General features: G+C 42.9%; 1 protein-coding gene across 2 annotated transcripts in view; it reads right to left on the reverse strand.

Moving 5' to 3' along the window:
• The window catches only part of GABBR2 (gamma-aminobutyric acid type B receptor subunit 2), a 420,187-nt gene that overhangs the window by 253,282 nt on the left and 153,358 nt on the right, over window positions 1-13,547 (reverse strand). The window lies entirely within an intron of this gene.

A 13,547-nucleotide genomic window follows, 5' to 3' on the forward strand; every position in this document is an offset into this window, starting at 1 on the left:
ACAGGGTCCATTCTGTTGCCCAGACTGGAGTACAGTGCTGCTATCATAGCTCACTGCAGCCTGGAACTCCTGGGTTCCAGCGATCCCCACCTGCCTTAGTCTCCGGGGTAGCTGGGACTATAGGTGTATGCCTCTATGCCTAGCTAATTTAAAAATCTGTCTACAGAAGGGGCCTCACTATGTTGCCTAGTCTGGTTTTGAACCCCTGGGCTCAAGCCTCTGGCCTCAGCCTCCTGAGTCGCTGTGACTACAGGTGTGCTATCGCACCCAGCTTCTTCCTATGGGTAAAAGTAATTGGTAGTTCCTTTCTGGAAACTGTTCACATTTTTTGCTTGTTTTCTAATTTGACTAGTAGTCTTCCTTATCAGTTTATAGAAATGATCTTTTATATTAAGAAAATTAGCCCTTTATGATATAAGTTGCTAATTTTTCTCCCAGTCTGTACAAGAAACATCTGTTTCTTGATGTTGTTTATAGTGCCGTTTCCAGGTAATCATGGTTTTTTTTTAATGAGGATGAATTTATCAGTTTTTTTCCTTTATGACTTCAGGTTTTATGTCATATTTAAGAAAGGCCTCTCTTACTCTGAGATTATAAAATAATTTCTCCATGGTTTCTTCTAGTCTGTCTGTCCTCCCTCCTTCCCTCCCTCCCTCCTTCTCTTCTTTTGTTTCATTCAAATCTTTGATCCAGAGAGGGCATGGATGAAGCAAGCTCAATCTTTGCTGCCACCAGCCATCTCCCCAAACCCTTGCTTGTCCCAGCAGCAGCTCTGGATTTGATCCATCCTAGGTTCCAATTTAAGCATCCAGGGAAATAACACCCTGGTACCCTCAGCCTCCAGCTAAAGTTGCTTTATTGCTTCTTCTGTCACCCTAGAACCACGTTCCCCTTACAAAAGTTTGTGGGGGGCAGTAAAGATTTGTCCCTTTCCATGTCTGGTTCAGAGGGTAGACAGCCACTCTCTAGAATTGCTGGATCTCCTATCTATTGGAGCTGACCACACAACAGTAACTCAGCCATTACCTGAAGCTACAGAGCCCCTGTAGAAACCATCTTCTAAGATCCAACAGACAGACACCCCAAGACCGGTAAAGGTCAAAGGTAGAATGACTTTTGTCAGCGTTCAAAGATTCTTGATAGACGAGGACTAATGAGAGGGAAATTTCAACTGGACACATTGAGGAACATTCACATCAGAGTTGTCTGGCCATGGAAAACCTGCCATCAGAAGTAGTGAGATCCCTGTGTCTGGAGGTGTGCAAGCAAAGACTGGACCACAACCTAGTGAGAACAGAAGGGCTTCAAAGTGTCTGTGAACCCCCTGAAAACTGTAGGAAAGGATTTGCATGGCCATGTATGTGCAGACAGACATGCACATTTTTCTGAAAAAAAGAATCAGTGGCTTCCATCATATTCACAAAGAGGATCATTCCAACCAAATCAAGGTCTGCACACCTGCCTTCAGTTGACATTTAGGTCCCGTAGTGAGTGCGGGAAATAAAGCTCTCTATAGTCCCCTCAAACCTACTGTCTGTTATTCTTCTCACAAGATTAAAAACACTGCAAGCCTCCTATGCTCACCAGTGGGAGAATGAGCTATTAGAAAAACCTGGGAGCAACTATTTCAGGACAGGGACATTATATATACCATCACATCCCCAAAAATGCTTATCTAATACAATTTGGAAAATATTGGCTTTCTGATGTGATTTCTTAATCACACTCTGGTTGCTACTTTACCATTATTGTCCCATTAGTTCCAGGTCCACAATTAATTGTTGCTTGAACAACCTCATGTTTTCCCTGTGGGTAATTACCGTGGTTACTGTTCAGTGAATAAATGGCCCATTGTGTTTACAATAGGCTTGGAGTACAATATGTGCCCCGGGTCTAAATCATGTTGGGTGCAAAATATTAACTGGCACTGACATTTTCTGCACCATTTGAGATAATGCACGCTTTGATTAGATTGCTTTGCGTCACTGTTTCTCTGGCTTTAGCCTCCTGAAACTTTCTTCCATGGGCAAAAACTGCAGGTGCCCAGTAGCACTGCTGGACTTCAAAACTAACAGACATCTGAGAAATCATCTAGCTCTGGGGTTCTTGGCACACTGGAGTTATTTGGGGAGATTTTAAAGAATACTGATGACTTGGTCCCACTCCAAACGAACTGAATCAGAATCTCTGGGCATCTAGCCCAAGCATCAGTATTATTTAAAAATTTTCCAGGTGATTATGATGCTCAGTGAGGGTTGAGGACCACAGATACAGCTCCACACCCCTGGTTTGGAATAAGTAGACTGCAGCCCCGAAATAAGATATCAAAATTCCACTATAGCTAATAAGAGGTAGAAGCAGGACTTGAACCCGGGTCTATAGGACCCTAACACTAGTGCGCTTTCTCCCATTGATGACTATCTACCTGCCTCCTACATGCTCCCCAGGCCTTCTTCCCCTAGCACAGTCACCCAGCATCTGGCGTCACCAGGGCTGTTAGCATTAGGGCCCTAACTCGGAGACCAAGCTTTCTGAGCTCTCCTGCCTTGTTTCACAAAACCAAGTTTGTTTCTGAACAGATTGTGATTGAGGCTTTGAGTTAATTCCTAGCCAAGGATCTATTTCGGAGAGTATTTTAAAATTTAATTTCTAGTTTTGTTATAATTTCTAGTTTTATTGCATTATTTTGAGAATTTGGCAAGTGCAGTGTCTGCTTTTGGAATTTATTGAGATTTTCTTTGTGGCCTATTATACAATCAATTTCTGTACAAGTTCCATGGTGGCTGGAAAAAAGATGAAATCTATAGTCATAAGCTATAGAATTCTTTATTAGACTACTTATGCATAATAGATATAACCAAACTAATTATATTATCATATGCTTTGTATTTTTGTTTACTTGATCTATCAAAGGCTGAGAAGTTTGTTAAATTTTTCTCTATTGTCTCTGACCATTTCTTCATGTATTTCAACTGTTTTTGCTTTATATGTGTTCATTTTATCTTGTTTTGAGCATAAATGTTCATCACAATTATGTCTTCATTTTTCAGCAATATATACTTTTGCCTAGTGCAAATAACAGGCACTTAATAGATATTCATTGAGCGAGTGAAGATTGAAATATTTATCAAGATAAAATAAACCTCTTTGTCATTTTATTGCTTTTTGTTTGATACTGTATCACACTTGTTATTAATACTGCAACCCTTACTGTATTTTTGCTTGCATTTGCCTGTCACTTTTTTATCCTCCTTTTATTCATATTCTATTAAGATTGTTTTTAAATACACATCTTGAAAAGAGCATATGGACAGATTTTAAAATATGTATGTTTATTGCTGTAGTAAATATTTGGCCTTGCATTTATCATCTCGTTGGCCAACTCCTTTTTTTTTAATGCTTCCCTTTTTTTGTTTCCTTTTGTTCCCGCTGGTTTTCAACTTTGTATCTATTCTTCTCTATTCTGGCTATGTGAATTAATCTTGCCTCAGGTCTCAGCCCGCTGGAGTACTTTTTAATAGGTACCTTGAGAAGGATAAAGGGTTGACAACTTACTGAGGATGGCCCTGTGTTGCACTGACACACGGCAGAATTTGGCTGGGCATGAAATTCTTGCGCTACCATTTCTCCCCTTTGAAACTACAAAGTGATGCAGAGGAGAAATTTGGGGCTGGCTTGATTGTCACTGATTGTCGTTCATTTGTAGGTACCCAGTTTCCTCTACCTGGAAGCCTGAAAGATTTTTTTTCCCCTTATTCCTGGAATTCGAAAAAATCGCACTCTTGATTTTATTTGGGATAAAGAGAGTCCTATACACGACCTGTATACAATCCATACACTCAAGTATTTCCAACTCAGTAAAAAAAAACCTAATATATATATATAAAATGACTATGCTATATTTATATTGTGTATATTGTTTTATATTTATATTTTTATAATATATTTAACATATTTATTACATATACATAATAGTGTATCTATTATACATAATAAATATAGCATATGTAGTATGTTTATTATATATATTTATATTATATTCCTATATATTCTTGTCTCTCCTCTGGGCCACAGGATTATCTGTATGTTGTCTCCTCATTCTCTAAATCCATATCTGTCCTATTTTCTTTTCATAATTGCATCTCTTAGTCCTTGTCCTCCTCAATCTAGAAGAGCATCTTATTTTACTGTATTTTATTACAAGGTATGTGCATATTAGCTTTCACTATTTTCTGGTAAAATGGCTGTATCCACAGCCCTAGCTGTAGGACATAAGTATTCTCATTTCTTCACGTCCTGGCCAGTATTTGATATTATCTGACTTCCTAATTTTTGTTAGTCTTTCAGAGATAAAGTGGTACTTCATTATTGTTTGATTTTGCAGTGCTTTGCCTGGAATGTGGCTGAGTGGTGATACATAGACATGTTAGCTATTCGGGTTCTTTGTTCTGTGAGTTGCCTGACTTGCTTTTCAACAGCCTCAGTTTTAAGCCTTATTGACTTTAACATATTTGTATTGTGTTATTGACATTTTTAGTTTCCTATGAATTTTTCATGATCATCTCCCTTTTCGCCCCATCCTCCAATTGCAGGCTATTTCATGGAGCCTGCTTTACTGCATATGATTGGGGAGGCTATACATCTTTCTAAAGTTTTCTTCTTTATCCTACAATAGATCATTTTCAGAGATGGACTCTTCCTCCACTTCTTCTGAGTACTGTGCTTTTTTCCATTATTTTTGAAGTACTTTTTCAAAGGTGTTTTAAATTTATTAATCCTCAAAAGCAAGGCAAGTGTTTTCAGGCTGGGCTTATCAAGAGACACATGTGGACGGCACTTGGCCCTGTTTTCTATTTACGTTTTAATTGCATATACTTCTCAGAAGGCTGGAGAATAAGTATTTAAGCACAGTTTTTGGTGTCTAGTAGGCTTTCACCTTAGGCTGGTCTACATTAAATAAATGACATCATCTTTTACCCTCAGTGCCCAATTTTCTAATACTCTAGATCAACACAGTACATTAAATTCCCTTCCTGCACTGCTGCTAGGGTTTTTCTTTCCTGCCTAAAAAATTTCATGTGGGAAGTCTCTGCTTCCCAGAATGCAATTCACATCTAGTGTGCTCCCCTCCTCTTCTTATCCAGGTTTTTTTCCCCCTAGGAATGTATAGCTCTGTCTGAGTTTAGTGAAAGAGAGATGAGAATAAAGAGAAAAAAGCAATTTGGTTGTCTCAGAGATCAGCAACTGTTAGGTAGAGGCAATAGCTATCCAATTTTCTAGCTGATATGAGTCCTGAGTCTAACTCAGATTGTAGGGGAGAAAGGAAAAGGTCTACCTGTTAATTTTCAACACAATTGTTATTTTATGAGGCAAGGTTTGGAATGCTAGGAAGCAAAGCTTAGGATTTTGTCAATCTAGAGCCATCTACTTTGTAATTAATGAAGCTTCTAAACATCTAGAATATCAATGAGTATTGGGGTCTCTTGGTTCCTTGAGAGTGTATGTATGTGTGTGTGTTTTTGTTTGTTTGTTTGGTTGGTTGGTTTTCTTTGAGATGGAGTCCTGCTCTATCGCCCAGGCTGGAGTGCAGTGGTGCAATCTCAGGTCACTGCAACCTCCGCCTCCCGATTGTTCAAGCGATTCTCCTGCCTCAGCCTCCCAAGCAGTGATTACAGGCACCCACCACCATGCCCAGCTAATTTCTTTTTTTTTTTTTGGATTTTTAGTAGAGATGGGGTTTCACCATGTTGGACAGGCTGGTCTTGAACTCCTGACCTCAGGTGATCCACCTGCTTTGGCCTCCCAAAGTGCTGGGATTACAGGCGTGAGCCACTGTGCCTGGCTTCTTTTCCATGTTTTGATAGTTTCAAAGGAAAGCTAAAAAAATGTTTTATTGGGTACCAAATGTTTTATTGAGTAGCCAAATACCCTTTTTTTTTCATTTTTGGTTTATGCCATTTATTTATTTAGTAAACCATATGTTCTCAAATATTGCAAAGATAAAGTTCAAGTCAGTTTAGTAAAAGTATTAGAAAAATCACGAATAAATTTAGTCTGACTTAACCAAATATGTGGCAGGGCCTGGCACCCTCTTTCACATTGTTCAGATGCCATTTAAACCACAAGGTGGTGTGAAGGTTTTTAAGGTTCATGATTGGTACCATCAAACTGCTCTCTAATGTGGTGGTGCTGCCATGCCCCTGAGGGCTGGTGGATAAGACTGCCCAGCTCATTCCATACTGGCCAGCTCTGGGCACTGAATGGGGTTTTTGCCCACCCCCCTGCTTGCCCCAGTCTGTAGCCAGGCTAAACCTGGATCACCAGCATTCTCTTTGTCTTGAGCAGTTGCCCAGGGAGTCTTGAGCACATCCTGGCCCACAGAAGATCCTTAAATAGCATCTCATTCTTTCACTCCCACCCCAGGAACTGACCTGAGTGCTTCTGATAATGATGGCATCCAGGTACTACCCAATCTACGACCAGACCACAGGGCCTGATGGCTCCCCTGAACTATCCATGGCCACCTGGCCAGAGGAGTGGCAAAATCCTCCAGAATCTTGGTGTCAAGGACCAAGTTCACAAAGAATTAAGCACTATGAGTGGTTGCCTTGAAGCCAGCATATGGGCAAGGTGAAGCAGCTTTGACCTTCATCCTGGAGCGTCAAGATAGTCCTGTCCAAATCCTATAACCTAGTTCTCAGTATACAAATTTAGTATAACTGCCCCCCCACCCATCACCTTTTATCTATGCCAAGGCTTCCAAGTTATCCCACCTGATCCTCACAACAACCCTGTGGCAGGTGCCGTTAGTAATCGTATGGATAAGAAAACTGAGGCTTAGAGGTTAAAAAACTTGCCCAACAAAGCAAATTGGGGCAAAAGCGCAAAAGCTTTCATGCCCAAGAAAGCATGAAAAATGTTTCAGCTCTAAATAGTGGTGATGGTTGAACAACATTGTGAATGTACTCAATGACAATGACTCATCCACTTTAAAATGGTTAAAATGGCGAATTCTATCTTGTGCATTTTACCACAATATAAAAAGAAAAAAGGAACTTGTCCAAGATCATGCAACTTAGAAATGGAGGAGTGGAACCAGTATTGTTAAGTCATACTGCCTCCATCCTCACCACCACAGCCCCTCAGAAATGATACAAGCCCCTCAATCTGAATCCAAGAGACATCCTGGCAAAGACGGGCAGCAGCTGAGTGTGATTCAGACCCCTGGACTCCAAAGACCTTGGATTTGGACCTCAACGCTGTCTTTTCCCAGCTGTGCAAACTTAGGCCAATAGTCCTTCTTGCATCTGTAGAACTAAGATTGTAAGCTCTGCCCTGCCTGGTTTGGAGGGGTGATGGCAGGATGTAAAAGAACTTCGTGGACTCCGAAGCTTTACAGATGCATAAAGTCCCCTGCATTCCCTGTGATTATGATTGCCAGAGAGTTCATAGATACTGGATTTGTGGAGAGTCTGTTCACACGGGGGATCCTTTGCAATCTTCCTGGGGGACAGGATTTTTGTTTTTATTTCCTCATCCTACACTCACTCAAAAAAAAAAAAAATCCATTCTCTAACATGCCTGAGAGCAAAGCCTGCTTGACAGTGGATGGATGAATGAATGGAGAAATGACCCAACCACCCAATCGGCCAGTCACAGTCTAAGTCATCCAAAGGAGAGTTTTTATGAACACATGTCTGACTTGGTGATTAATACTTTTAGACAGGGCTAGGTGCAGTGGCTCATGCCTGTAATCCCAGCACTTTGGGAGGCCGAGGTGCGTAGATCACTTGATGTCAGCAATTTGTGACCAGCCTGGCCGACACGGTGAAACCCTGTCTCTACTAAAAATACAAAAATTAGCCGGGCGTGGTGGTGGGTACCTGTAATCCCAGCTACCCGGGAGGCTGAGGCAGAACAATCGCTTAAACCCAGGAAGAAGAGGTTGCAGTGAGCTGAGATCATGCCACCCCACTCCAGCCTCGGCGACAGAGCAAGACTTTGTCTCAACCAAACCAAACCAAACAAAACAAAAACTTTCAGACAGATTACCCAAGGTAGAAATTATCATCCATTTTATACCTGAAAAAATTGTGGCCCAGAAAGGTCATCCAGTAGACCAGGGAGGGAACAATTTATGCCATGGCTTCCAGGGCCTCTCAAACACAGCAAGTTTTGGAGGAGACACATTTAACCAGCAGCATGGGATGGGAAGAGAGCCATGAGCATCTCTCTCCAGCTGGAGGCCTCTAGCCTGCCGTGATATGTTTCATGAGCGTTCAGGGCCTGCATACTGCACCATGAGTCACTTTAACAAGCAGCACCTGAATGCAGAGAGAAGTGGTGAGCTCATGCAGCTAGGAGGCCTCTTCAGGGAGCCGGGACACTTAGGCTTAACCCTGTCCCTGTGACTGAGAGAACAAGGGTAAGTCATTTCCCCCCTTTTAGATGTCTGTTTTTCTCATCTCTGAAAGTGATGGATTGGACCAAAGATTTCAAAGGTTCTCTGCAACCACAAAAATCTATGCTTCGCCAACATTGAAGAAAATGATTAAAGAGTTTGTTGGTCTTGTGTGGGTGTGTGTTTTATTCAATCTGATTTATTCAGATAACTGCCATTGTGCCTCACTTCCATTTGCAGATACGAACCCAGACGAAAAATGTAAACTCATCTCCCAGCTTCAGGATCTTTATGACATTCCAAGGCATTGACGAATTCTTGCCTAAATGCAATTCATTCTTCACCTGTTTTGGGGCATCCGAGTTTAGCTTCTCTGCAAAAATAAACCATTTTTTTTAGGAGGCAGGTATAACCGGGCAGGGGGGACCACAGTTGCTAAGTCCTAGGTAAGGAACTCAGGCCAAATGCAAAGGGATGAGAAAATGATTGAGGCTTGCTCTTTTCTCTGTTGGTTTAATCTTTTTCCACGACTTTGCTAACTGTTTCTGTAATTAAATGAGGGAGGTATTTGTCATCTAGGGTTCCTTTCAGCCGAGATGAATGGAACGCAACTTTCTCAGGAAGCTTCTGACAAAACACTATTTGTGGCCAGTGCCAGGATGTATACAAAGGCCCCAGGCTGTGTGTGTTGGGAACTCGGGTCCGCTTCAGGTCTGCGCCAGGTCGCCGCTGTGCTCAAGCCCTAGTGAAAAACTGTTTGGACAAAGAGTGCCTCAACATAGATGCCGGTGAGATTAATGTGATGCGGGGTGGCTGCAAAGCATTTCCCAAGTTAACAAGGGAAAATGAATGCCTGGCGTTTGAGTGAGTTCTGGAAGCCCCACTCCAACAAAAGGCCTTCTGGGGTATCATGCATAGACTGGCTGTAAGATTTTAAATCTCTTTAGTCAGAGAGAGCTTGGGCTAGAACCTCTTGGGGAACAATCATTTCTCCTTTGTGTTAATGAGGTTTAGTTTTTCATCATATGCACAGCAGTTCAGCTTTTACCACCCCCTGCTGTGGCCAGTCCTTTTTTTCTTTTTCTTTTTCTTAGAGACAGGGTCTCACTCTGTCACCCAGACTGGGGTACAGTAGCATGATCATAGCTCACTGCAGCCCGGAACTCTTGGGCTCAAGCTATCCTCCTGCCTCTACCTCCTGAGTAGCTGGGATTATACCTACGTGCCACCATGCCTGGCTATTTTTTTTATTTTTTATATTTAGTAGAGACGGGGGTCTCGCTATTTTGCCCAGGCTGGTCTGAAACTCCTGGCCTCAAGTGATCCTCCTGCCTTGGCTTCCAAAAGTGCTGGGATTAAAAGTGTGAGCCACTGCACTCAGCATATTCTTATTGGGAACTTGTGACAATTTGTAAGGGAGACATTAGTGCCTTTGTTTCCTGTGGGAGAAAATGAGTCTCAGGGAGGTATAGTGACTTGCCTGGGGCCCCATAGCTAGTAAGAGGCAAAGCAGCCAGGTGCGGTGGCTAACACCTGTAATCCCAGCACTTTGGGAGGCCGAGGCAGGAGGATTGCCTGAGGCCAGGAGTTCAAGACCGGCCTGGGCAACATGGTGAAACCCCATCTCTACAAAAAAATGCAAAAAATTAGGCACTGTGGTTCGAGTTTGTGGTCCCAGCTACTCGGGAGGCTGAGGCAGGAGAATCAACTGAGTCTGAGACATTGAGGCTGCAGTAAGCTGTGATTGTGCCACTGCACTCCAGCCTGGGTGACAGAGGAGACCCCTTCTCAAAAAGAGGAAAAAAAAGAGGCAAAGCTGGGACCTGAGCTTAGATATTTTGACTTCTTGAAATTATGAAATAATGAGCACGTACCATGGAGCAAGCATTGCATGAAGGGCTTAGCATTCACTTCTTCACTTAATGTGCAAAACAACCCTATGAAGTAGATGTGATTCTGATCTGCATTTTTCAGATGAGGAGACTGAGCCTCGGAGAGGATAAGTGACTTGCACATGATCACTCCGCAAGCAACTGGCAGAGCAGGGAGACTAATGTCACAAGTCCCTGCTCATTCCGCAGAGTGCTATGATTCTTCTCTGTGACTTAACAATTCCCAAAACATATTTACTTCTTTAGTCTAATTTTGATCTTCACAAAAACCCATGATATCAGTAGAGTAGACTTTATTACCCTCATTTTTTAGATAAGGAAACTGATGTTCAGAGAGGTGACTTACTCAAAATCAGGTGACTTACTCAAAGCTGCATGTTAGCAAATGGCAAGGCTAGGGCTTGGGACTTTTGTTCTTAGAATGAAGGCCTCTCTCCAATTTTCTGGGCTGCTTCTCAGGGAGGCATCTGAGGCTAAGACTAGAAAGCAACCAGGGCAATTTAAAAGAAGAGAGAATTAGCCGGGCATGGTGGCGGGTGCCTGTAGTCCCAGCTACTTGGGAGGCTGAGGTAAGAGGACCGCTTGATCCTAGGATTTAAGGGTGCAGTGAGCCAGGATCATGCCACTACACTCCAGCCTGAGTGAGAGTGAGGCCCTGTCAAAGAAAGAAAGAAAAAGAAAAGAAAGAAAAGAAAAGAAAAAATAAAATTTATTTAAAAGAAAAAACAATAATACTTCATCAGTGGGTTAGTATGCTTTTGATTCTCTAAGATGGTCCAATGAAACATATGAAACAAAAATCATACGTATATTTAAAAACATTCTTCATCCTGGACGTTTTTCTTTTTAAACTTCTATTGTCAAATAGAAACTACATACATAAGCATGTTAGATACTTTTAGTTTAAAGAATAATAGCAAAACCAATATCCAGCTGCCTATCACCCAGTTTAAGAGACAGCATTTATTTATTATGATAAATTGTGAAGTCATTTAATGCTTTGCTCTTTAAGATATAATTGTTTTTGCTATATGGCATTCTATGATTCTTTATTACCTTCTTCACTCCCTTCTTTAACATTTCTATTATTATTTGATGTAAAGAAAATTGGAAAACAACTATTAGTTCCGCAAATCCTTTTATTTTAAGTCAAAAATGGGAGTAAATTAGAGAAATGGCAAAACCAAGTCAATGCTGAGAAAGCAGTGTGGCTCATAAGGGTAAGAATGCTGGGTTTCAGTTTGGACAGGCTGTGTCTGAATGCCACCTCCGCCCCTCCGTATGCAACCTCAGAAGACTCCTCCAACTTTGGGAACTTCAGTCTCCTCCTCTGTAAATGGACCGGGGTCAGACAGGCACATTCCCATTTCAGGGCTGTCGTGAGGGTTGGAATAGCACAAGTGCCCAATTAATGATGGCTTACAGTAGACCACAATTTCTAGACTTAAAAGTTACAAGAACTAAGTTAGGAGAATTAGATGGTATTTCTTACAATCACACAAGGCCTTTTAATTTACGAAGCCCTTTCCTGCAATATTCCACCTCCCTAGGGAAGGCAGGGGAGGAGCATACCCATTTTACAGATGAGAAGCCTCAGCGAAGGAAAGGATTTGCTCAAACTCAAGTGGCTGCCACCAGGCAGGGACATCATTCTAAAGCAGGATGTCCAAATCCTAATCTATTATTTTAAAGTGGTTTGTTAATTAAACAAATAATTATGATTGTATTGCTTGTCTAATTGTGTACAATTAGAATGTATGTCTTTAATTTTCTCTTAAACTTCTGGTAAAATGTTCCATTTTCCCCTCACAGCTGTGCAGGTGACAAATGCAGGAAATTAACAAATTACATTAGAAGCCTCTTTGGTTTCCTCGGCTCCTTTGCACTTGGCTTTCAGCTGATGTCTTTAGGGGTAAGAAGTGTTCTCGTGTGATCACAGCTGTGAAGCCAACTGCCTTTTAATTACCTCACTGCAGAAATCATGTCTCCTCATGTCAATACGGCACCTCTGATCAGTCCACAAGTTGAAATCACATCTGTCAGGGGTTGGGGGTGCTGGGGCCCCAGCTCGAGTCTTTGAGTGGGAGAGGATGCAGCATTTCTTACTTCTGGGATCATACTTCCTACTCATTTGTCCAGGCCTACTCACAGACACCTCCTCCAGGGAGCCTTCCCTGCTCTCCCTCAGTTCTCCCAGCACTGTTTCTTCCCCTTGTGGTGAGTCACCGAGAAGTGATGGGCAGCCAAGGCCCACTTCACTGACTGCTCTATGAGCTCATTGAGGGCTGTCTGCGAGTTTGCTCTGTAGCCATGGGAGGCATGGAGGGGAAAGGGAGACAGGAGGGTCACAAAATGTCTTCACACTTGTCTTCTTTAGACAGGAACTCACCCAGTTGTCACACAAAACAGAGCAGAGGAGGAAGGAAAGTGCTGGTTTCTCTGGCTGAGGAAAACAGGGTTTGCGCCCCATCCCCTTGAGTAGATAGAGCTCAGGCAAAGCTCTGAGCGGCAGACTCGTACCAAGGAATCACTCAACCAGACAGGCCAAGCTTGCCAAGGAGGCCTGAGAGCCACCTGCCCGCTGACACTCAGAGGACATGGGAGGGCCTGCAGTGTGGCAGTCACTGGGCACCTCACAGCCCCAATCCCAGGGACACCGGGGCTCGAGAAGAAGGGGTCATCCTAGGTTCAGTTTACCCTGTGAGCCAACGCTTTCCACAGGCAAGAAAGTGGAACACGAGACTCCACACCTCTGAAATGTGCTTCATGGTCAGTCCAGAGGAAACTTAGCTGAGTCAAGATCAAAGATTCAAAGATGCTTTCCCAGAATGAGAAGTTTTATTCCATGGGGCAGGGGGTCATCGAGGATCAGTGGCTGGGGCGGGGCTGGGGCTGCGCATGGGCAAGAGCACCCGGAAGTGAGTGCCGCTGTGTGCCTGTAGAACACACAGACCCAGCTCCTCTGGTCAGCTGCAAACCCGCCACCAACCTGCTAGGCCTCAGTTTCCTTACCTGTAAAATGGGGAGAATAAGTCCTGCCCTGACTAACTCTCCAGGGCTCTGTTAAAGATAAACTGAGACCAGGTGCGGTGGCTGACGCCTGAATCCCAGCACTTTGGGAGGCTGAGGTGGGTGGATCGCTTGAGCCTAGGAAGTGGAGACCAGTCTGGGCAAATTGGCAAAACCCCATCTCTGTGGAAAAAAATAAAATTAGCCAAGCACGGTGGCCATGCCTGTGGTCCCAGCTACTTGGG

This window comes from Gorilla gorilla, chromosome 13 (assembly GCF_029281585.2).
Source record: "Gorilla gorilla gorilla isolate KB3781 chromosome 13, NHGRI_mGorGor1-v2.1_pri, whole genome shotgun sequence".
NCBI classification, from domain to species: Eukaryota; Metazoa; Chordata; class Mammalia; order Primates; family Hominidae; genus Gorilla; species Gorilla gorilla.